The 22,271-nt window shown below is 41.3% G+C and overlaps 1 long non-coding RNA gene across 15 annotated transcripts in view; it reads left to right on the top strand.

Annotated features, from left to right (window-relative positions):
- The window catches only part of LOC135296710 (uncharacterized), a 73,596-nt gene extending 55,862 nt beyond the window's left edge, over positions 1–17,734 (top strand). For 11 of the 15 annotated variants that reach the window (XR_010358718.1, XR_010358713.1, XR_010358725.1 and 8 more), the window contains 2 exons: positions 9,614–9,836; positions 11,934–13,731. This is a non-coding gene — a long non-coding RNA (uncharacterized LOC135296710). Of the gene's footprint in view, positions 1–5,029; positions 5,108–5,566; positions 5,621–9,613; positions 9,837–11,933; positions 13,732–16,316 lie in introns of those variants that run through there. The other 4 variants (XR_010358714.1, XR_010358721.1, XR_010358723.1 and 1 more) reach the window with 4 other exon arrangements.
- Positions 17,735–22,271: the final 4,537 nt, after the last annotated feature.

Genomic DNA, 22,271 nt, shown 5'->3' with positions numbered 1-22,271 from the left:
ATGATCTTGAGACCAAAAGTTAAAGTGTGCTGATGTATTTTGTTGCTGGTATGAGGCTGAGGGACATTCTGAACACATATAAAGTTAGAAAATAGTATAGAAGAAGCTGAAGACTTTGGTGGTCTGGCAGAAGGAAACAGGGTGCCATTTAGAGTGCAAAAAGCAACAGAGTAAAATTTGTCCATAGAACTTTTTTGGGAAGAAAATCCTCTCTGCACTAGAGGTTAATTGTGCACAGTTACTATGAGTATGTGATGTGATTTCTGATAAGGAAGTGAAAGGTATCAAACCTCTCATTGTGTCTGCTTTGCATAAATAGGAATCCAAACCAGAGTTAGAACACATATTTTTTAGTATGATAGGACTTTCAAAGACCAGTTTGTGGCAAAAACCAAGCTGCTGTGTTCTGGATCAATTTTACATAATGCCCTCATCCATTACTTCAAGAAATGGGGTCAATGAGGAAAAAGACCCTTTCCACACTTCTTTTCTTTAGTGGTACCGCCCTCATCTTTGATCAGAGTTCTTGGCTACATTCCTAATTTGCTGGTTAGCTGGTATGTCCTTTTGAAAAAACTAATAGAATTTGATTATACCAGCTGTGGCAAAACTATTATTTCTGCAGAAGTAGCTGGGCACTTTTCACAGCTGGGATGGACTTTGTAATGATTGGCATGGGGTCTAGTTGGAGCCCTGTCACTAGAGACACAATCCTGTGCCACGTGCTTTAGAATGACCCTGCTTAAGCAGGGAGGTTGGCCAGATGACCCATTGTGGTCCCTTCCAACCCAGCCCATTATGCAGTTGTTTGACTCTGTGGTTCTGTGACATGGCAGTCTGCTTCCCTGTGTCCACACCACCCCCACTCCCCAGGCTGCCCTGGCTGGCCCCTGTTCCTTGTGGTGCAGTCGGGCTCTCTCCACTGCCCTGTCCCCAGCCAAGCATAGCCCAGCAGGAAAGCACTTGGCTAAGAGAAACTCAGGTCGCTCTGTCACAACACTTCATCTCCAGGACAGATTTTCTAACATAACTGGGATGAGAGCAAGCCTCAGAGGCAAATGGCAAATACCGTGCTAAATATCCTTTCTATACTAAACCCAGAGAGTCTGTCCTAAAACCAATGTCCAGCACCTATAAACTGAAGAAAGAGGAAGAGAAAGGAAGGCCCTATCACTAAGCCATACTTCTATAAAATGCTGTGCTACAGCAGCAGCAATGACCTAAGAATAAAGGCAGACTAAATAAATAGCTGTCCTTGAATAGTAGGTATTATGCCTGACATGTTAAATGGAAAGCACAGTGGTACCTCTGTAAAGGTAAGAGTAGGAAGGATGATTATTATCTTCGAGCCATTTAATCTGTACTTAGTGAACAATGATTACAAAGGCTGCCCATTCAGTAATGAGACTCAGACTCCCTTAGTTAATTGATATATTGCATATAACATTGAAAGAGATCTTCTTCAGTTCAATGCCACTTTATACTATAGTTGTAGTAAGTTAAATAAAGTTTTCTCTGAGCGTTCATATGCAGAAAAATATTTGTTTGAATTTGCTTGTAAATTTTCATTGGAGAGGAAACTGGACTTGTGGGGTTTGTTGGAAGTGATGGAGGTTTTTAAGACACATGCCTGCAAACCTTTATATCATGACCTACTATGGTGTTGTGGTCTCAAGGTACTTCCCTGGCAGAAAAAATAACCCCAATCTTGACATATTTTAGTTCTAGCAGGAAGTACATTAAGAAGAATGAATTCTCAGACTTTCTAAGAACACAGAGCATGTAGCAGGAATAAAAAAACAACCAAAAAGAGGAAAGAATAACACAAGAGTTTCTTATGTAATCCCTGCTTATTTGCAGGCTGAATATTTATGCTTAGATTTTCTCTTCCTGCTCATGTGAATGATGAATTTAACGTGCACAAAAGCAAAGGTGATTGTGAGTACTCCATGCTAATGGTTATTATTCATGTGCAGATGGCAGCTGCAAGATATAGAGGTGATATTAATATTGCCTCACTTTTCCCAACTCCAACTCCAACTCACTTGCTCTCCTGTGTCTGCAGTACACAAGCTGCAGTTTGTCAAATGGTCCTGCCCTCTCTGAAGGAAAGCTATGAATTTGCTGGAGTATGAAGGGGTACAAGAGACATTTTCTTTTGACGTAACTGTAAAAGTAAGGTCCAATTTAGCTAAACAGCTGTTTTGGGTTTTTTTAAACTATCTTTTCTGCTCATCCTGTGCAATAATTGCCCAGAGATGATATTTACCCCAAGAAAGTTGTGTCCTGGGAGCAGCCTAGTCCCAGAAGCTGATGTGACCCTGGACACAATGCTGGAGTACAGAGTGCCTAGTCCCACTGCTGTGCCTGTTGTTAGTGTCCTGACTGCACATGGGATGAAAAAATTGACATTCTTCCATGGAGCTGGATGGGACCTTCTTGGCCTTCCTTTCTTTCTAGCAAATACCTTTGAAGCTCCCTGGCACCCCTACACTTCAATTTTCTGTCCCACACCATCCTCACAATGGGACAGCATCCTACTACTCCCAGGCAATCCACTAGCTCAAGGATGGAGGCTAGTGTAGGAATATTGCTTTGTTAATGTGGTGCGAGAGATGGAAATTCACTTCATCTCATCCCTTCACCTCTCTTCTTTAAAAAACTGCACACTGAAAAAAAATAAATTAAAAGGAACATGAAGACTGAGAAAAATCAATTACTCCAGATTAGCAAATATGGTTCTAAAGGTACTTAAACCTTAGATCAGCCTGTTTCAGTGCATGCTTTCCAAAGCTGTTTTCATTTACATGTCAGGACAAGGAATCTAAAACTGCCACCTTAGCAGCAGAAAAGGGTTTAGTGAAGCTACAGTCATCTTTACATTCTTGCTGACACTGAATCATTTAATTCAGTCAGATAAAATCCTCAAATTCTGTAAAAGGAACTTTTCTTGTGCTTCAGACAAGGAAAAAAATGTCAGGATGTTGTAGTTTCAGGGACAAAATTTTAACAGGGTGAGCTGCATCAAATTTATCTAAAATCCTGCTGTTTTGGTCCTTAGTCCTTTCCAGAAACTAAACCCAAATATAACCTTTCCGCCTCTTCCCAAGGTTTGAAATTATTCTGTTAATATTTTTAGCATGAATTTTCAATTCCTTCCTGTTTCCAGAAAAGCAGGCAGAGTTAATGAATTTCTCCATATCCTGTGGAAAAAGCTGTCAGATATTAAGTCATGTATCTCATATTGTCTGGAATTTCAGGTCCTCAGTGATCTCACAGCCCCATGTGCTAAATGGTATGAAGACACAACAGACTGCTAAGGAGAGCTCATCTTCTCCACCTCACGAGTTGTGACTTCCTTACTCACAAGATACTATAAAAGGATTTCTAATATAAATAATGCATCATCCTAAACTGAAATATAATCAGCAGAAATTAATTTGAATATTAATGCATGAGACGTGTATGCTCATCTCTATTAGTTGTCTACAGCTATCCCATTTTGCTGAGATCTCTGGCCCATACATTCCCTTGCAGCACAGAATGGGAGGGCCATCAGGGATATATTACTGTGGTCAAACTAATCACAATGCACACACAACCCCAGAGGAGTTATACTGGAGAACATTGAATCTGGATACTATCCTCCAGATAGTACCTGTGCTGTTTGCACACAATCTCTGTCTATGACAAAATCCCTTCTTGCCTGGGGGGATTCACCCAGCTCACCATCACTACAAAAGAAATATGGGGGTCACTTTGTGTGATGTTGGCTGAATGAATGATGGGTTCAACCCTGCTTATATGACTGTCCTTACACCAGAAAAAAACCCTCCCTATGCTGCTGAAAGGCAGCTCCTCCTGGGAGCCTGACCTTCATTTTTTAGAGGACGTTATTCTAGCTGAAGCTGAATTTATATAAAAGCTATGGAGAGAATGCAACAAAAAAACCTGAAAATAAAGATCCTGTTTTTAATATGGGTGTATGAATATCTCCTCCACAGGTTTGTACAGCAACAGCCTTGAGTGGAAAAATCACCATGCTAGACATTTTGTGTAAACTGCCCAATCTGTTGCTCTCACATTCCTCACACAATCATAAAGCCTATTACCTCCCCAAGGCCATAACTGCGATGCGGCTGGACAGAATATCCTGAACAATGAAAGGAAAACTCTACAATAAAAAACAAAGCTAGGGGTTGGGATTTGTGGCAATATATCTGGGGCAGAGTCATTCAAACTGTGGTTGTAATTATTGTCTGAAAAAGCAGCAAAACTCAGTCATTCAGAGGGAAAGTCTTACAGAGCTCTAGCATTGCTATGTAAAGACTCAAACAGTGTTGCCTCTGATGCATAAAAATATCTACTTGTACAAAACCAGGTTACCCCATCACTGTAGGTTGATTATGTAAAAACAGTTATCACCACTGCTGGCTAAAAGCAGAAATAATACTTAGCTCCTGAAAGAAAAGGATTCACTTTGTTAAGTTTAATATGCTACTAGGAGAAATACTTTCTAATGATGCAGAATAAGTTGAGAGCACAAATCTCACTTAATTTGAGGCTAGAGGTAAACCTAAGCTGGGGCTTACCACCTGAGTCAATATTCTTCCCCTGTCTTCTCAGTCTTCCTAAATCAGCAAAGACAGGGACTATCAAGAACATATGGGATGCCAACCAGGACATAATCAGCAAAACATGGGACATTCTGAGCGTACAAGGCAGATGATCACTCAGAAAGATGTTGATGTCCTTATGCCTATTCATTTATCTACTTGAATCAAAGGAATGGAGGAGGAGGGGGAATGGGTATTAGTAAGCAGGGAGGGAGTCTAAGCATGATTAACAATAGGTGTGAGACAGGAAGAACTAGATTAAACTGATCCATATGCAAATGATCTGAGTCTGATTGAATCAAACCATGCACAGTTTAATGACTATGGTAAGATGCCTTTATCTCTGCTTGGATGTGTTCTGAAAAGGACTGCTCCAAGATAAAACAGTTTAATAAGGAGGTTTTTCATTACAGGGTCGATCTGCATTTGCATTTCTCTCTCTGAGCCACACAGCTTTCCTTAACATCCATTATTTTCAAGAGATTAGTCGGGTAGGTATTGTTGACACACACCTTAGGGCACTGCATACTTAACATGTGCATGAGTTTTAGCTTAGTCCTTCATGACCTGGGTAAAACATCTCAGAATGAAGACTAAATGGAAAAGTCTTACTTTTTTTTTTGCTTATCCACTGAGCATTCTTTTTCCTTCTGTTATTTTGAAGTTATGTAAAATCTTTTCAGTATTCATACACTGATACACAGAGAGAACATATCTTGGGTACTTACAGCATCATGGGCTAGACTCAGAATGGCATCATGGCTGCAGCAGGGTGATAACTCCAGCTTCTGTGAAGTTAATCTAATTCTGTGGTACTGTATAGTTGAGGTCTAGTCCTCTGTTTCTAAACCATGTGTTGGTTTCTTCCAAGTGGCTGCCTTTGAACACTGAACAAGGTGGCTAGGCACTGCCTCAGCCTCACCTGTTGTATGCTCTGCTTACTGTTACAGGTGCAGGTGAAATAAAACAGAGGCAACCTTCTCCTTCTTGTGCAAGTAAGATGGGGAAATCTCCCAGACTCTCAGGTTGATCACAGGAAAGACAGCTGTGCTCAGACTCCAGCAGAAGTGGCATGTAGTAAGTGGCTGCTTACTTGGGCACAGTAAGCAGCCCAAGTTCCTCCAGATTGAAGAGATAAACTTGGTTGGAACATTTTTTAGTGGCTATATATGGATACTGTGACTTTCCTCACTCAGGGCAAAGTTTTCCTGTCCAAATACTGTGTTTTTCTTTAAAGCCTGTGTACACACTAACATCTGTGTTCACATACTACATATTGCAGACAGAAAGTGCTTCAGTCTCCAAGTGCTGATGCTGCAGTTACTCTCCAGCTAATACTGACAAATAAATACCAGTGGTCATCCAAATGCCTTCATGGAGAAATCACTTTTCACAGCACCTATAGTTTATCTGTGCAATAAGGAGCTCTTGAACTAGGCTGGTTGTCTACCTACTCAAACTCAGCTTCAATTGATCACCTTCATCCTTATACCATGAGCATGAGAAATTTCAATAGAAACAAGGCACATGAATGAAAAAATTTCCATTTATTTCAACAGAAACAATCATAGGCCTAAATGCCTTGCAGATTGGGAATCCAAACCTCTTATTGCATATTCCATTATTAACATCATTACTTCTTTTCCATCCCTGGGCTGCTTCATGACTTTAGAAATTTCTGGGTTTATATTCCTTTGAATACAATGTATGCTTATGTCATATATTCAAATTACTTTGATTCAAGTTTCACTTCTATATCTTTTAGCTTTCTTGTCTCTATGCTGATGTGTCTGCACCTTTGCTTTTCATCATTAATTCTGGCTCAGCAGCTACCAAGTCCTTTCTTGTCTAAGATCATGGCTTTTCCCTGTATGTATTCCTTTACCATTAACGCCACAGCAATACCATCTTTCCTCACAGACTGTGGGCCCTACAGCAGTAGAAGGCAGAACCTTATTAACCCACTCATAAAACAGAGTTGTACCAACAGTTAGAAGAGTCCTACTTCCGTGCTAGCTTACTGTCATTTCTTAGCATCTAAGGTATCCCAATGATGATGGTTCAGGGGCAGTCAGGGTAACAGAACAACTCACTTACTGGTGGCAGAGAACTTACATGCCCCTGTGCCTTGTGAGAAGGTGCACTCCCAGGGCTTGGTGTGAAGGAGGTAGTTTGGAAGCTGGCACACACCTCCTTACCTCTTGGCATGGTCTAATGTGCAATAGACTCATAGAATAATTGAGGTTGGAATAGGCCTGTAAGACCGACTCCAACCATTAACCCAAGTCCACCACTGAACCATGTTCCTAAGCACCACATCTACATGTCTTTGAAATATCTCCAGGGATGGCGACTCCACTTACTCTGCTGGACAGCCTGTTCCAATGTTGAGAACCCATTTCATGAAGAAACTTTTCCTAATACCCCACCCTGGGACAACTCGAGGCCACTTCCTCTTGTCTTGTCATTTGTGACTTGGGAGAAGAGGATGGCACCCATTTTGAAACAACCTTTTTTCAAGTAGTTGAAGAGAGTAATAAGATCTCCCAAAGCCTCCTTTTCTCCAGGCTAAACAACCCAAGGGAGATGGATGCTAAACAAATACAGGACAAAAATACACTGCTTTTCCCAAAATACTTATCCTTGAAGTAGAAGTAAATACTGACAGATGAGAGATGCAAAGGGTTAATGGGGAAACATTCACTGAATTTAGCTTAAGAGAGCTAACTGTACTGTGTGCTATCTGCCAACGTGCTAATAACAGCTGCATCGATAGACCTTGCTGTCAGGCTCCTGTGGGGGCAGTTCAGAGAATTCCTAATCATCCCTCAAAGGATCTTGTCTGTCTTTATGGATTAAACAGAGAAATCAGATTGCTAACATGGTGAATTGAAGTTGGATGCTTAAAATTAAGTGATGTGAATGTTACCTTTCCTCCACTCCCACTTCCCATCTTCTACCTGATGATGGACACTGGCAACACTGCTGGCAACAGTCAAAGGGCTGCTAAGCTTCATTTGAAGGGAAGCATTTTTAAGGTCAGATTTGAAGACAGAGAAGAATGCAATTTTGCGACTGTGGCAGGGAGTTTAAGTGAAATCACAGAGATGAGTGTTGAGAAGTGTAGTGAGTGGCTGATGGAGGCTGGCACCACCACAGCTATCCAAGGCATGATATGAAGTGGCCGTACATTTTTAGGCCCACACCTCAGGCACAGTTCCAACCTTCCTTTGATTAGGTGCTGTCAGATGTCTCTCAGAAGTCTCTGCTCTTCTTGGGCTCAATCTGGATTGGTATTAAAACATGAGTTCATACTGGCATCCTTTCTCAGGTGCCTGTTACAAGGAACAAATCCTTCATTTTGCAGTGAACTGCTTGGGGTGAGATTCTGACCACTCTGTAAGTCTAGCTCACCTTTGGTTTCAGTGACTCAAGACCCATCGATTCAGTTCTAAACATTTTCATCTTCTTATGTAGGTGGGCATCCCTGTTCCAGAGGTGGTCCCTTCCCTTCCCTTCCCTTCCCTTCCCTTCCCTTCCCTTCCCTTCCCTTCCCTTCCCTTCCCTTCCCTTCCCTTCCCTTCCCTTCCCTTCCCTTCCCTTCCCTTCCCTTCCCTTCCCTTCCCTTCCCTTCCCTTCCCTTCCCTTCCCTTCCCTTCCCTTCCCTTCCCTTCCCTTCCCTTCCCTTCCCTTCCCTTCCCTTCCCTTCCCTTCCCTTCCCTTCCCTTCCCTTCCCTTCCCTTCCCTTCCCTCCCCTCCCAGATGGGAAGGATGACTCTGATTTCAGATTCTTAGCATCTGTTGAACATGACAGTTAAACTCCTTGCAATCCTCTCAGTTTTCCAGTTTCTATTTTCCCCTTATAACCAGAGGAGCTGCCATTCACAATCACTCCAGACCTGGTGTGAATATTTAAAACCTTTATAACTTTTTGAATGTCAGTTGTGGAATAGGTCTGATGACTGTGATCTAGGATGAGTAAAGGACTTTTTGGACTCCTCCCATGAATTCATGGTGGGAAGCAAAGCTGTCAAAAACATCTGCTATTAATGCCAGCAGAGTGTGCTTCTGCTTTATTTGTGTAATTTTATTCTGACACCTTAGTCCCATGTCATTTGTACTTTTGCCCCTAGGATCAACACTGGATTCTGTATTGAAAGTTGAGAGCAGGTATTTATTGTAGGCTTTGAGCCATACCTAAATGATGTTTGATCTCAATGCCATTATCATAGCATAGCTGTCTCTTTCTTCTTTCCAATTCTCTTTCATTCATAAGGCTGAAAGACCTTTTAATCTTTATACAATTTCCTCTACAAGGTCTAAATCACCTTGATATTTGGCAACATTGATTCTGTCTTTCCCTTCTTGATTGCTCAATCTTAGAGAATTTCCTGAATAATAAAAATTATGTTCATATATGCAAATGCGGTCATAAGGTATCTTTTGGCACATTTTCTCTATTTATTATATCTAATTTATACAGGATTTGTATTAGTCCAAATGTGTTCTTTAGCAGGCCTGATCCAATTTCTGTTTAAGTCTATGGCACTTTCATGATAGATCTTAATGGTCGTGGGATTTAGCCCAAAGCCTGGTGTATTTAAGTCAGTTTTAATCTGAAGGGCCTGTAATAAAACCAATGACTTTGATCTTCTTTTCTGGGAGTTCAACTGAATCAGAGACTTTAATTTTTCTTTTTTAACCTCAAGTAACTGCATGTTAGCTGGGTGACTGTGAGGACAGTCCTCTTCTGCACAAGCTGTTCTTGTTTAGAACAGTGTGTAGGACTTTGGACTATGAAGGAAACTATTTTAATTACAGGCAAAAGTGGGGATACATTACATAGAAAATTTACTATTAAAAAATTATCTATTTCTATTAAGGCCCAGTGATTATATGCATGTGTGTATGTATATGTGTGTGTATGCATGTATATTTACACATACATACAGGAGCTGTATTGATGAATTAACTTTTTTTTTTTTTTTTCCTAACAGGACACTAAAGCAGCACTTGCCCTCTTCACCCTTACTGACTCCTTTTTGGGCTGTATCATGATATCTTTTATAATCTGGGCTTCTCAAATAGCAGTTGTGATGAAATTTTTCCCTGATATCCTTTCCTATCCAGTAGGAATTGACTGTAGATTACCAAACTGTTACCAAGTAGTAACTTACAGATGCTGTCAAGATTGGCTTGAAATGAACTGGTGAGATAGAGGTGAGAGAATAACTTACTAACTATTCTTTTAAGCCACATATTCCCCAGCACTGACAATTTAACAGAATTGCCAGAATCCTCATCTATTACAATCACAAATCAGATGCCCAACAACCTTAGTGTTTTAATCTTACTCTGCCTTTGTTTCTCCCCTTGTTTTCTGTTTCCCCTCTGCCCCTAACACATACGAACACAGAGACTTTCCGCTTTTATAAATACAATAGATGTTGTTGTCAGTTCAGATAAGAGCAAATGCCAGATAGGATAGCAATATTTTCAGTCCTGGCAAATGCAATCATAAGTTCAGTTTATTAATATTGCAACAGTTGCACTAAATGAGATCACTTGGATAACAAAACATTTATCAACAAAACGCTGCCACCTACTGAAGTTTTGCAAACAGCCCAGATGATTGGATAAGATCACAAATTCACTCTGTCACAAGCTTATGGTCTTTGCTGAAATCGTTCTGAGGGAAAAAAAGCAAGAATGATAACCAGCAGAACAAGACAAGACATCTCTTTCATGCAGTCTGTTCAGCAAGTGTCAGGGTAAATCCTGGAGAGCAACCTCCAAAGAGGAAAGGAGATTTGGCTCTTTGTGCTCAGTATGCTGGGGAGTTTTCAAGCACTGTGGCTAGGGAACTCATCAAACACTTTGGCTTGCAGCCCATTATAAACTTCCAGTTTTCTTGTGCTGATGTTCAAAGCTTCTATTCAGGCACTACTAAACTGACATTACAACTTGCCAGCTTTTTGTTGCATTGCACCACCCTAGATTATAAAGGCTTTGTAAATAAATATAAAAGAAGACTTAGTGATTACAACAAATCTTGTGAATTTTACAACAAATCTTGTGTTGCAAGATCTCAACCAACTAAAAATTTTTATTATTTCAGTATAGGAACGAGGCATGCCATGAAACAAGAAGTCCTGCACACCATACAGGTGTGTCAACCAGCAGATGATTAGACATGCAAGGGCTGATAAAGCTTTGGATAGGAATTGTTGTCCCCACTTGAAACTGCAGACAGTACCTCTAGACTGCCATAACCTAAAATGGCTTTTAGGCAAGAATGTGGATCTCATTTCCTGGAGTCTTGGGAGAACTGTTTTATGGGTTTAGCTGTTAGTTATTGGTAGAAGTATTTAAAAGAAATGCAAACAAAATTATTCATGATGCAACTATTTTTTTACATTATGGGTAGAAGGGGGTATTTATGTTAATCAAGTAAAGCAAACCCAAAGAGTCAGGACAGCATAGTTTAGGAATTACATTCTTAGTGCCTTTACTTCATGCAATGGGCAACCCACCTTACCCTTGCAACAATATTCAGTTTCTGATCTGTACTGATCACAAAATTAATAAATACCCCTGAAACATCCCTGGATGCTAAAGTTATAGAAAACTTACAGGGCATGAAAAAGTGTCTGCTTTTTAAGATGACTACAACAGAGCATTTAAACATGTGCATAACTTTAAGCATGGGAGTAATTCCATTGAAATAAACAGGACTACTCAAATATTTCTGATTTTGCATGTGCTTCTATGCTCTGCTAGCTCAGGGGCTAAGAATTGATATGCTTATTTCAAACAGTGTTTATCTACTAAGCCTATGTTCAGCATTACTGATTCCTTTCCCTTTCATCAGACAGATACAAGGACTTCTCAATTTTTCAAGCCTCCTTCTGGGTCAGTGTCTTGGGGTGACTGTATGATACTGTATCCCCTATCATCTGCTTTTTTTTTTTTTATCGTTTCCTCCTAATTTGTCTCAAATACAAGACAGTCAGTTTCAAACTTTATTCTGCCTTACAACACATTTGCATTTTATACCTGACGTAGAAAACAGCTATAAATCCAAACCCTGAGTCCTGAGGGAGTAAAGTGGGTGACTTGAAAGGAAACACAGAGGTTAGTCTAGATTAGGGGATGCAATCGATATTAGGCTGGGGCTGGATTTTCCTGACCTAATTTTGGACATTTTTGCACTGGGAAATAGGATCTCCTTTCTTTGGATTTAGCTCTTTGTGACTGCCTTTGGGTTCCCCTTCACAACTTGACTGAGCCTGGATTCATTCTCTCTTCCTAACACAGGAGTTGTCCATACTGCTGTGATGCCAAGATTATTTCATGCAGGACATGAACACATATACTCACTACTGTTTTGGGAAACCCCAGCTAATGACAAGCCAGACCCAGAATCATTAACTTGACTTGGCCACTATGTTTAACTACAACATCTTTTAGTCTTTGGTGAGTTTTTAAGTTATCCTTAAGTCATCCTGTTGTACCTTTAAGTTATCCTAGTTGCCCTGTGGTACTTGTAATGTGTATCCAGTGCCAGCTCTACCATCTTTCTTATCATGCAAGCAGAGCAAAACCTGAAATCCCCACTGTGGGCCACCTGGAACTGGTATTACCAGCTATAAGCTCTGACTAGTTTAGGTAGGCTTGGCCTTTAAGCTGTGCTTTGCTGCAGCTGCTCTCCAACACAAAGGAACTTCAAAGGGCTTTGACTCCACTCAGGGACACTGCAGCCAACACATCTGCTAGCTGTGGAGATGAAAGTGACTGTTTAATACACATCATTGCCCTAACAAGTGCACAGGTGCAATTTCTGGCTGGAGCTCTTCGCATTGGCCTGTATGTAACTTTTTCTATCAGGACTTGTGGTTATTTCTGAGCTCAGAGCTCCTGGCCTGTCACTCAGCGACACCATTCCTTTAATAGCAACCAGAGATTGCTTCTTCCATGGGCATCTGCAGACTTTCCACAGTTGTACTGTACCTTGCCCTACGTCCACATTAGTGAATGGCTGTGAGAAGCCACTCGTCTTGTGATCGAAAATGGCTCAGAGAAGAGACATGAGAATACAGGTTTCTAAAGACAAGCTATTCATAAAGCCAAGAAAACATTGATTTAGGGCCAAAGTCCCACTGCAGCCTATTGAGGGCATGGTCACTCTGCCCAAGGCAGAGCCATGTCACCTGATCCCAGGAACAAGACAGCCGTGTCTGTGGGGCTTTTCAGCCCTCCAGTGAAACACTGCTCATGGCAATTGTGCTCCATCATTAGAAACTGCAGGGGGATGTACAGGACCATCCTGAGGTACATGTGCCCATAAATAGGTCTGGCAGCCTATTTAAACAAAAGTGTGTGCACCCAGGCTTTTATGCACAGTGTGGAGCTTGGCAGGTTTTGCCCTTACAGATCTATGTGTCCTGTGAGTTGGGATGGGGGGCAGGGATAATTTTGATAAATCATTTTATTCTCAAGTCTGGAGTGGCACCAGGTTGATGAAATGAGCCCTTACCTTCTGTGGTGAGAGAAGTCTCCAAGCTGTTAGAAGAAGCTGTATCTCTCAAACACAATTTTTAACCTTCTTATAATCATTGCTTGGCTTTCTAAACTGTTGGTGGGGTGGAAGGAGAGATCTTGTGGAGCTGCCTACTAGGCAGCACGGTCCCATTTGGGTGGTGCCTACACAAGATGCTAGCTCTCAGGCTGGAGAAAATAACTGCATTGGTATTGCTACAATGGCAGATCTGATATCCTTCATGTGTATCTTCTGAGAAAATCACTGTTCTCCACCTCTTGCTGCTCAAGCACACTAACAAAATTTAACATCAAAAAATCCATTATGATTTTTAGTAGCTAGTTAAAACAGTGTATTTTAGGAGATTTTTCTAATTATCCTCAGTGGAAAAAACATTTTACTCCATCCAGACAGAATTTTTAAAGGTGTCACATCTAGAGGTTCTCTCTTGCATATGACTTGGATGTCTTACAAGTAAAACTTTGTGTTAGATTTTCTAGTTACACCTATTAAAGGAGTTGGTCACTATGTCATTAAATTAGCAATGTTATTAGTTTGCATTTTTTTGGTCAATAAATCTTTACCAGTGAACACCAGAGCATGATCTCATTTTTCATGTGGAAGTTTAGAGTGGAGCACACATGCAAATATTGTCTCTTTGTTTAGCATAGATTATTATCCTGAGCTATTCCAGAGTGGAGGAAGGGCTTGTGATGGGGAGAGTTAGGCATGAGGAGCTTGGCTGATTGTGGCTGGTAAGAATATCTCCTGGGTGGCTGTTACTTGCCCTCTGAGCAGATTAGCTTTGAAATAAAGAACTATTTTCAATTCAGCATCCTCACAAAATTGACAAGTAGGTAAAGTTCTATGAAGGATTTGAAATCCTAGAGCACTGTGACACTGCCATGACAACAGGCATGGCACCCAGCTTCCATGTACCTTGCTAGGGCATCATATCCTACTGGACTCTAAAGTGCATCTATAAACTCGCTGCAGGAAATATGGCTGCTAGAGAGAAAAATCTTCAAAACACCCCAACTACCTGAGAAACCACCTGAGCTAGCTAGAAGCAAAACAGAATTGACACAAGCATCAAGAAGGTGTGCCTGACAAGCCATGGGCTCCTAAGCAGTCCAGACATGTCACTTTTCTGTACCTCACTGTCAGGAACTTCTACTGGAGGTGACTACATCTTGATAATTGTTTTTTTTTAAACCCAGACTGATTTTCACAGAAGCAGATAAATAACACAAACAAGGCTGTCTATGGCACTCACTGGACATGTGGGTGTTCAGTTCTGCTCTCCACTAGCTGTTGTTTTCAGCTCCTGTCACTTTGGGAAGCACCAATGAAGAATTCTGTCACTGCCTCAGCACAATGACACACGTCTACTGTCAGAAACATGCACATGTATCTTTTAAATTAGGAGGCCGCAAAGCAGCAAGTTTGATTCTTAGACTGAGTGAAGAGTCTTCCTTCCTTCCTTCCTTCCTTCCTTCCTTCCTTCCTTCCTTCCTTCCTTCCTTCCTTCCTTCCTTCCTTCCTTCCTTCCTTCCTTCCTTCCTTCCTTCCTTCCTTCCTTCCTTCCTTCCTTCCTTCCTTCCTTCCTTCCTTCCTTCCTTCCTTCCTTCCTCCCTCCCTCCCTCCCTCCCTCCCTCCCTCCCTCCCTCCCTCCCTCTGTTTCTTTTAAAGGAATACACAAAACTTCTGGAATTGGCTGTAAATGCTAACTCAATTTTTTTTTAATGCACGAAACCACTCACTGTAGGTTCTATCACAGAAAAATGAGATAATTTATTGTAAATTTTGAGATAAAGAATGAACCACACACTGACATGATTTTTTTACTTCTCATATTATTCAGGTCCTTTAGGATGCTTTTAGAATGTGTAAAAATTAGCTCCAACTATAATAACTATAGATATTTTTCAGCTTTCATCGTGTTAATACTTAAAATTTCATTTTATTTACCATTAACAAAAAGAACAACATTTGAACCCCTTCACTCTCTTACATTCTCATTTCTTTCTGAAAAACAAACATGGATATTAATAATCAAAAGCCATTACAGCCAAGATGTATGCCTCATTTCTGGAATCACATTACACCACTATAAATTAATTCTGCATTTTGCCTAGAAAGAAAAAGCAACATTAACCTGGTCCACACAATTGATCCAGTGTCACTCTAATGAAGCCATAGTCATCCTTCTGCAGACTGTATCTGTTCCTGTTTGTTCAGATGGTTAATCCATGGCAGGTCAAGATCACGACTTGTCAAGAACATATGAGATATCCTAACTGTAAAGTTGTTCCTCTGTGAGTGCAGAGGTCCACATTTGGAAGGAAGAAGTGCTGTGAATGGGATGAAGAGAGACTAGGGCGTAGCAAATTTGTGGCTGTGAGGTCCCCCAGCTCTTACAATACTGGGCAGCAGGTGAGAAGGGACACCTGCTGTTCTGTTGTTTTCTTCAGATAGTGCAGCAGTGCCCACCTTGCTGTGGGGGAGGCAGGGAGCTGTCTGCTAAAGTTTTTAAAGGAGTAAATCAATGCATCACAGCAGGCATGATGCTGATTTGCACTGGCCATTGCACAGTGTATATAGGGCTATACCAGTGGTGAACCCAATCCTTTGAGCTGAATTCCTGTCTCTTCTCACTACAGATGCTCCAGTTTAACTAAATCAACATTTCTATTACTTCAGTGAGGTTTTCTTAATTTACATGGAGCCCAGTGTTCTCCACTTGGCACTGCATGAGTTTGTTCCCATTTCATGAAGCCAGCACCTAAATAATCTGTAAGCCAGCATTGTAACTTCCCTGCTCTTTGGCAAGTGTTTAAAAGTCACACTACACAGATTTAAGGCTGGTGGATGGTAAAGAGATTAAATTTTCAAGTGCCAACACATCACTTCAGGTTGACACAATTCCCACTGTGTTGCTGAATTTACTTGAACCATTTATTATGGTGGGGCTAAGGGGAGTCTAAGAAAAATGGTTTCTTTACCAAGACAGCAAATAAGGATATATATGTTTTAAAGTGAAAACTCTTTATTCTGAAAAATTGGACATTGTGCTTTGTGTGATGTATTCCCTGTCTGAAAATTACATAACTATGAATATAAACCATGTATATGCGTAGGTATTTGTGGTTTTATTACAGGGAGCAAAGAGTGAGACCTTAGAGAGCTGGACACCCATGGAATCTACTAGGTGGAATTAATGCTTGTGATCTTTCCTACTGATGAGTTAATAAACCACAAGATTGCCAGAAGCTCATTAATGTGGCATTCTCAAACTGCATCCCATGAAGACAGTGATAAAGACCTTCACTTCTGTAAATGTGCTTCTTTCTTAAAGTAACAGCTCGTGGGATGGGACCAGCCTTGTAACAGCTCAAATCACAATTTCTGGGGACCATTAGAAGGTTTCAAATTTTTCATACTAGAAGCTTAAGGGATAAAAGCAGCAACAAACCAACCCTCAATCCCCTGCCTTGTCCTGCTAACAGCTTACTGTTGGGCCAGGAAGAGATGATCAAAATTATGGAGGTCCTCTGCTCCTCACTGGAAATACCTCTGCTGAGCCAGTGGATGTCACATAGGGCTTTGACTGAGGAAAGCTACCAGTCAGGTTTGGATTCATAACTTGCAGATACCAAAGACATGTGTGCTAACAGATACTCCAGCCCCTGCTATATCTTTTACAGTATTTGCAAACAATGAAATATAATGCAGGTATATCCTGGTCCTCCATTAATCAGGAAAAAACAACATTAGAGGAAGCACTGGGGGCCCAGTTCTGCTTTCCAGCATGTACGCACCTTAACCCCCATTAATTTCAGATGGAGTCACATGTGTGTATCCTGAGGGGGTGATTGCATCCTACATCAGCTACAAGTGACCGAGAAAGGGAAAATAATCGGCCTGATACTGGTCATTTGGACAATGTGTATTTGATGTGTCAGAGTCGTTCCAACCTTCCAGTTACCAGATGTCCGTAAAAATTCATAGCAGGCTATTAAATTTAGCAGATCCCATCTTAATTAGATTAGCTTCTGCTCAGCATGACAGCCGAGTATTTCACTGATGGAGGATTTATAAAGATTTCTGGTGGGAATTCTTTATGGAAGATGTAGTCTTTTATCCAATGGGATTTACAAATGGAGAGGGGGGAGGGAGGAGAGAAAGCCCTGATAAGGACACACAAACATTGTCATGGCATGTTAAAACATAAATGGGAGCTTTTATTTTATGGATGTTCTTTTTTTATTTCTCTTTCACAATACAGACCGGCAGCATGAGCGTTTTTTTGTGTCCTTGCATTATCAGGCCCAGCTAACATAATGGCATACGGGTGGTGGAAAACTACAAGCAAATTCTTGTTGTCAAATTCCCTCCTAAAACTAGCACCAAAGGAGTACTCAATGTTCAGTTGCCTGTCAGGTCATGAGTTATTTTTTCACCTACAGGAAACAGAACTGTACAGTTTGTCTTGGGCTGGTTTTATGTGCTGCAATCCAGCATCTATCCATCCATTGCCCTTCTTTCTTTAAGGTCACTGGGAAAAAAAAAATACAAAAAAAACCCCAACAACCAACAAACCCACTTTCTTATTAATTCTGCCTCTGTACTAGTTCCAATGATTTTCTGGTTTTCTCTGCACAGGTTTTTATGGAAGATATATACCGTTAATGGTGACACTGGTGTCAGTAACAGAACGTGAGCAGCAGCAATGCCTGCGCTCTATTCCCAGAGTGTAGATAACTTCATAAAGAAAAAAGGTGGGTGGAGGGGAGGGGAGATCTGGATAATTTTTCTTGTCATTTGATTCACCACTGAAAAGGTCACTCCCTGTAAGAAGAGACAGTCTTCTCTCCGAGATGTCTGGGGGAGGAGCAGGAATGGCAGAGCCAAAATGGGGGGGACCCTTGCTACCATGCAGCTTTTGTGAGGTGGCAGAGAAGCCCTTCTGAGCACAAGGGCATGCAACGCCCAGAGTATGCATGCTGGCAGCTGATAAAAACAGAAAGGGTCCATCCCTTGCTCACGCTGCGGGCTGATAGCATTCACATCATACACCGTTTGTTACTAGGCAACTGATTAAATATACGTGCTGGTCCTTCAAGCAGTGCTTGCAATTAATTAACCAAACCATTTTCATTTTGACTGTCTTCCGTCCCCCCCTCCCCTCCCCTCCCCACCACCAACCACCTTCCCAAATGCTGACATCTGACAAAAGTGAGAGGGATTTGATGCTCCTCTTGACCTGTGGCATAATAAAACAAAAATGGAATCGTTGCATAGTGGATGAGGTCTACACCTGGGCAGTGGCTACATCTGAGCATCACTGGTGGGTCCAGATAGCAGTGGGCACAAGGAACAGACATTTTGCTTTGCTTTGCTTTGCCAGGGTCAAAGTAAATTGAACTGTGAAAACCATAGGGCAGAGCCCAAAAGAAGTTCTGCTGGAAAATCTATTTGAAGTGTAGTTGTATTGAAGGATGGAGGTTGGGTCTTCTTTCTTGGTTTTAAAATTGGGATTCCTTATCCCTAAAGTACTCATTCTCAAATTTAAAACCACTATGGAGCACATTTGCATGTGTACACATACAGACACAAACATATATATTGTGATAAATATAAATATTTATACAGCTACTAATGTATGTGAGTGGTGTTAAAGTCCAGATGTCACCAACTCTAAGTGAGCACTTATCTGTCATAGCTGTTGTGCTGGGACCCCAAAACCAGCCAATCACTGCACCACTGAGCTCACAGTGTCTAAATTGCAATGACAGGCAAAATGGAAGAAGGGATCTAGACATCAAAGGTTGTTCAAGGTCATGCAGGGGGTCAGCAGAAGAGCTGGGAATAGAAAATAGCTTTTGTTTCTGAGATCATACTTTCTAATAAAAAAGAAAAAAAATCAGTGAGTCATCTCACCCCAAATCCTCCCTCTAATTTTGTAATACAGTTGTCATATTAAACTTGTATGAAATAGACTGGAATTACACATGGAAAATGGGTAACTACAAGGATCCTGGAAGATCTGACTGTTCCTATTACACTTGATCAAATGCAACTGTCAGCTGCTTTGGCAGAGATCACCTTTGATGATTAAAAGGAGAGGACTACATTACAAGAGGGTTTGAGCAGGAAACCACTTGCTGCAATCCACAATTAAACAGGAGAGGCTATTGTTCTGTTTCTGACTGGGAACAGAGTTACAAATTTATTGGAGTTCACAGGCTTGCTGCAGAGCTTGTCTTTAACAAAATTGTAGCCCCATTCTGTATCAGAGCTTCCTACCCCGCTCAAAACCTCGAGTGCATTAAAGAAGCAATTTAGGGTTTATTTGAAGGGGGAAAAATAGAATGTCGAGTTGGGTTTCTTTCTTCCTTCCTCCCACTGGCTTTCTGCTGAGGAGGGAGGGATTTGAATCAGCAGATTCTCAATGGCACTGTCGCCTATCAGAGCTGGTATAGATTCAGTAGAAATGGGTAAGAAGCAAATAATGAAGCACAGACTAACTGACAATTTAAGGGTTTTTTAACACACTGGCCAGTAGCTGATTTGGTATGAACCATCTGTGGAGCCACACTGCTTTGTGCTGCTTGTGCCTTTGAGTCAGAACTGGAACAGTACCTCTGAAAAAAAGCACTCTTTGGGTTTTTGACTCTTTTGAATGAGTGAAGGCCATTTTCCACTCCTGATGGGACTCAGTTACCTTGGCCTGCTTTGCTTTGACTCTGGCCTGTCATTTTTGGGCCTGTACTCCATTTTGAACAAAGAAGGGCTCGTGGCTTTTACCAGCCTTGCAGGAGCTGGGTAAACCTGCACAGTGGCAAAAGCAGACCCCCAGCTGCCACCCTCTCTGCCACATGTGCTCACAGCCTATGGTGGTGACAACTGGCACAAGTTATCCCTTATGAGAGAGCAAATTAAGTCCCTCTTTGCCAAAAATGGCTGTCTGCTTTCAGCAGTCCCACTGAGTCATGCACTCCTCCTCTTTAACTTTCACTGTGGTCTTGCGGACCTTTGAATGAGAAAAACATTAGTAAAGAGCAATTTTATGCCCCATATAAAGAGTTATATGTTACTAGGCAATAATGGAAGCAAAAACCAACCTGGCCAAAAGATCTCAGCATCCTTCCACTGCTTTCTAACAATTCTGCAGCATTGTTAATCTACTTCGAGCTTGCCAATGGCTGGAAATCCCACCCAGGTGATGTGAAGACATTCACAGTGCCAGTATGGGTCCTGCTCCTAAGCCCTGCTAATCCACAGGGGTGGAGAGAGAAAGTCAGAGAACACCTGTATTTCTTGCAGGTTTCTGCATGCTGCTCCTTTCCTCTTGTCCTTACCATGATTTATATTTAATTGACTTGTAATTATACCCCCTTTTTTTTTCCTCCTTCTAGCTCATCTTGGTTTTTCCATACCCATATATGGTTGGTCACTAGCCTCAATTTTTTTCCACCACAATGAGCCAATAAATCCTGTGGGGCTGGACAGGAAACCCAGCTTGCCAAAGAGAGACAGGATGAATATCTCCTAGAGACAGCCAGAGGTTTGAGTGCGTATTGTCCACACAGCATATTTCAAGGAGTGCCCAGGGCAAGCCTGGAAAAAGTTTTATGTCTGCAACAGTATTTCTTTCTGGAAAAACAGATTTTTAAAAAAGCCCACTGTGTATTTTTTACTCCTTTTATGTGTGTGGAATTCATGATATACAGAAGTTGGTTCATCTCAAAATTTCAGCTAAGATCTGTTTTTTTATAGGCAGAAGATAACCACATAGAAATGCTTCCTTTAGAAAATGTGCATTTGCTGTGTCCTCAGCTATATTTGTGCATATTCCTCTAGTTGAAAACAACTTCTGGGATCTTACTGCTACAAACACTTTCATTAAAAACACAGAGTAAGTTTTATTAATACTTTCTTGGGCTTCCAAGCATGTCTAGGCTCATTCATGTTTATGCTTCACTGCAAACACTGGTGAACTTTCTGATCACATGTTCCACCCTGCTGCTTGTTCCTTTAAAGGCAACAGAGATCCTGAGACACTGGGATATTGTAACAAAACTCAGATGAACTCAATAAAATGGTGGTAAATGGCACGCTAATGACACAGTGACTCCTCTGCATGTTCTTTAAGAAAATACATATCGTGGATCCCTTTTGAAGGAATCCTTTCAGTAAGACTCCTGTGGTATTTGTAGTCCAGAAAATCCACTCCCAGTCTTGCAAAAATATTACCTTGCAGTAAGACTATGATGATGTTCAGACACAACACTATCTTACTCTGCATGCCATGACTTTGCCTTGCATCTTGGCACAGTGGTGCAAAATCTCCATATTTGAGAAAGCACTGCTTTCAAATAAGAAGAGGTTACCATTGTTGCTGCTAGTGTAAGTTCAAAGGAAACAGAAGCAGAAGCATTGGTACCCTATTATAGCTGACTACATTAATCACTATGTCATTCAAATTAAGCCACTTACTGACATAGGAACTGGTTTGTAAACATCAGGAAAAGAACTGGATCTTTGATCGTCAGTACATGGGCAAATAAAATTCCCAGATATACACAAGTCTGGAAGTACAGCATCACTTAACTGCACTCTCTTGTTTGCACACATACACAGCCACACTCCTAAAGGGTTTTCCAGTGCAGTGTAGTGTTGAATTATACAGGCTAACTCTACAAGCTAGCTCTACAGGAATTAGCTTGGGGACCGGAATAAGCCTTACAGCAGTAGCAGGATACATTAGCTCGCATGGCTGAGTTAGCCTGTCTGGCAACCACTAAGATTAGAAGGCTTCTAGGATTAGATTGCTGGAGCTAAGTTATGAAAGCTACCTTGGGTCTTTCAGTGGGTGGATTGTGACCCCCCCTCCTCCCCCAGCCCCTGTCCAGCAAAGAGCACTTTGCAAGACACAGGCTATACCTACTTGCATTCAAGATCTGGATTCTTAATGGAATGAACTGCCCTGGCTTCACTGTGGAAGTCAGTGGCACAGCTACACTGATTTACACTGACAGACTCCTGGCCGAGATGTTTCAGTCTGTCAGTTGTACTTACCATGCTCTGCCAATCTGGGGGGGGGGGCTAGT

This window comes from Passer domesticus, chromosome 3 (assembly GCF_036417665.1).
Source record: "Passer domesticus isolate bPasDom1 chromosome 3, bPasDom1.hap1, whole genome shotgun sequence".
NCBI lineage: Eukaryota > Metazoa > Chordata > Aves > Passeriformes > Passeridae > Passer > Passer domesticus.
The sequence above is the reverse complement of the archived record's forward strand: the minus strand, read 5'-3'. Positions and strand labels throughout refer to the sequence as shown.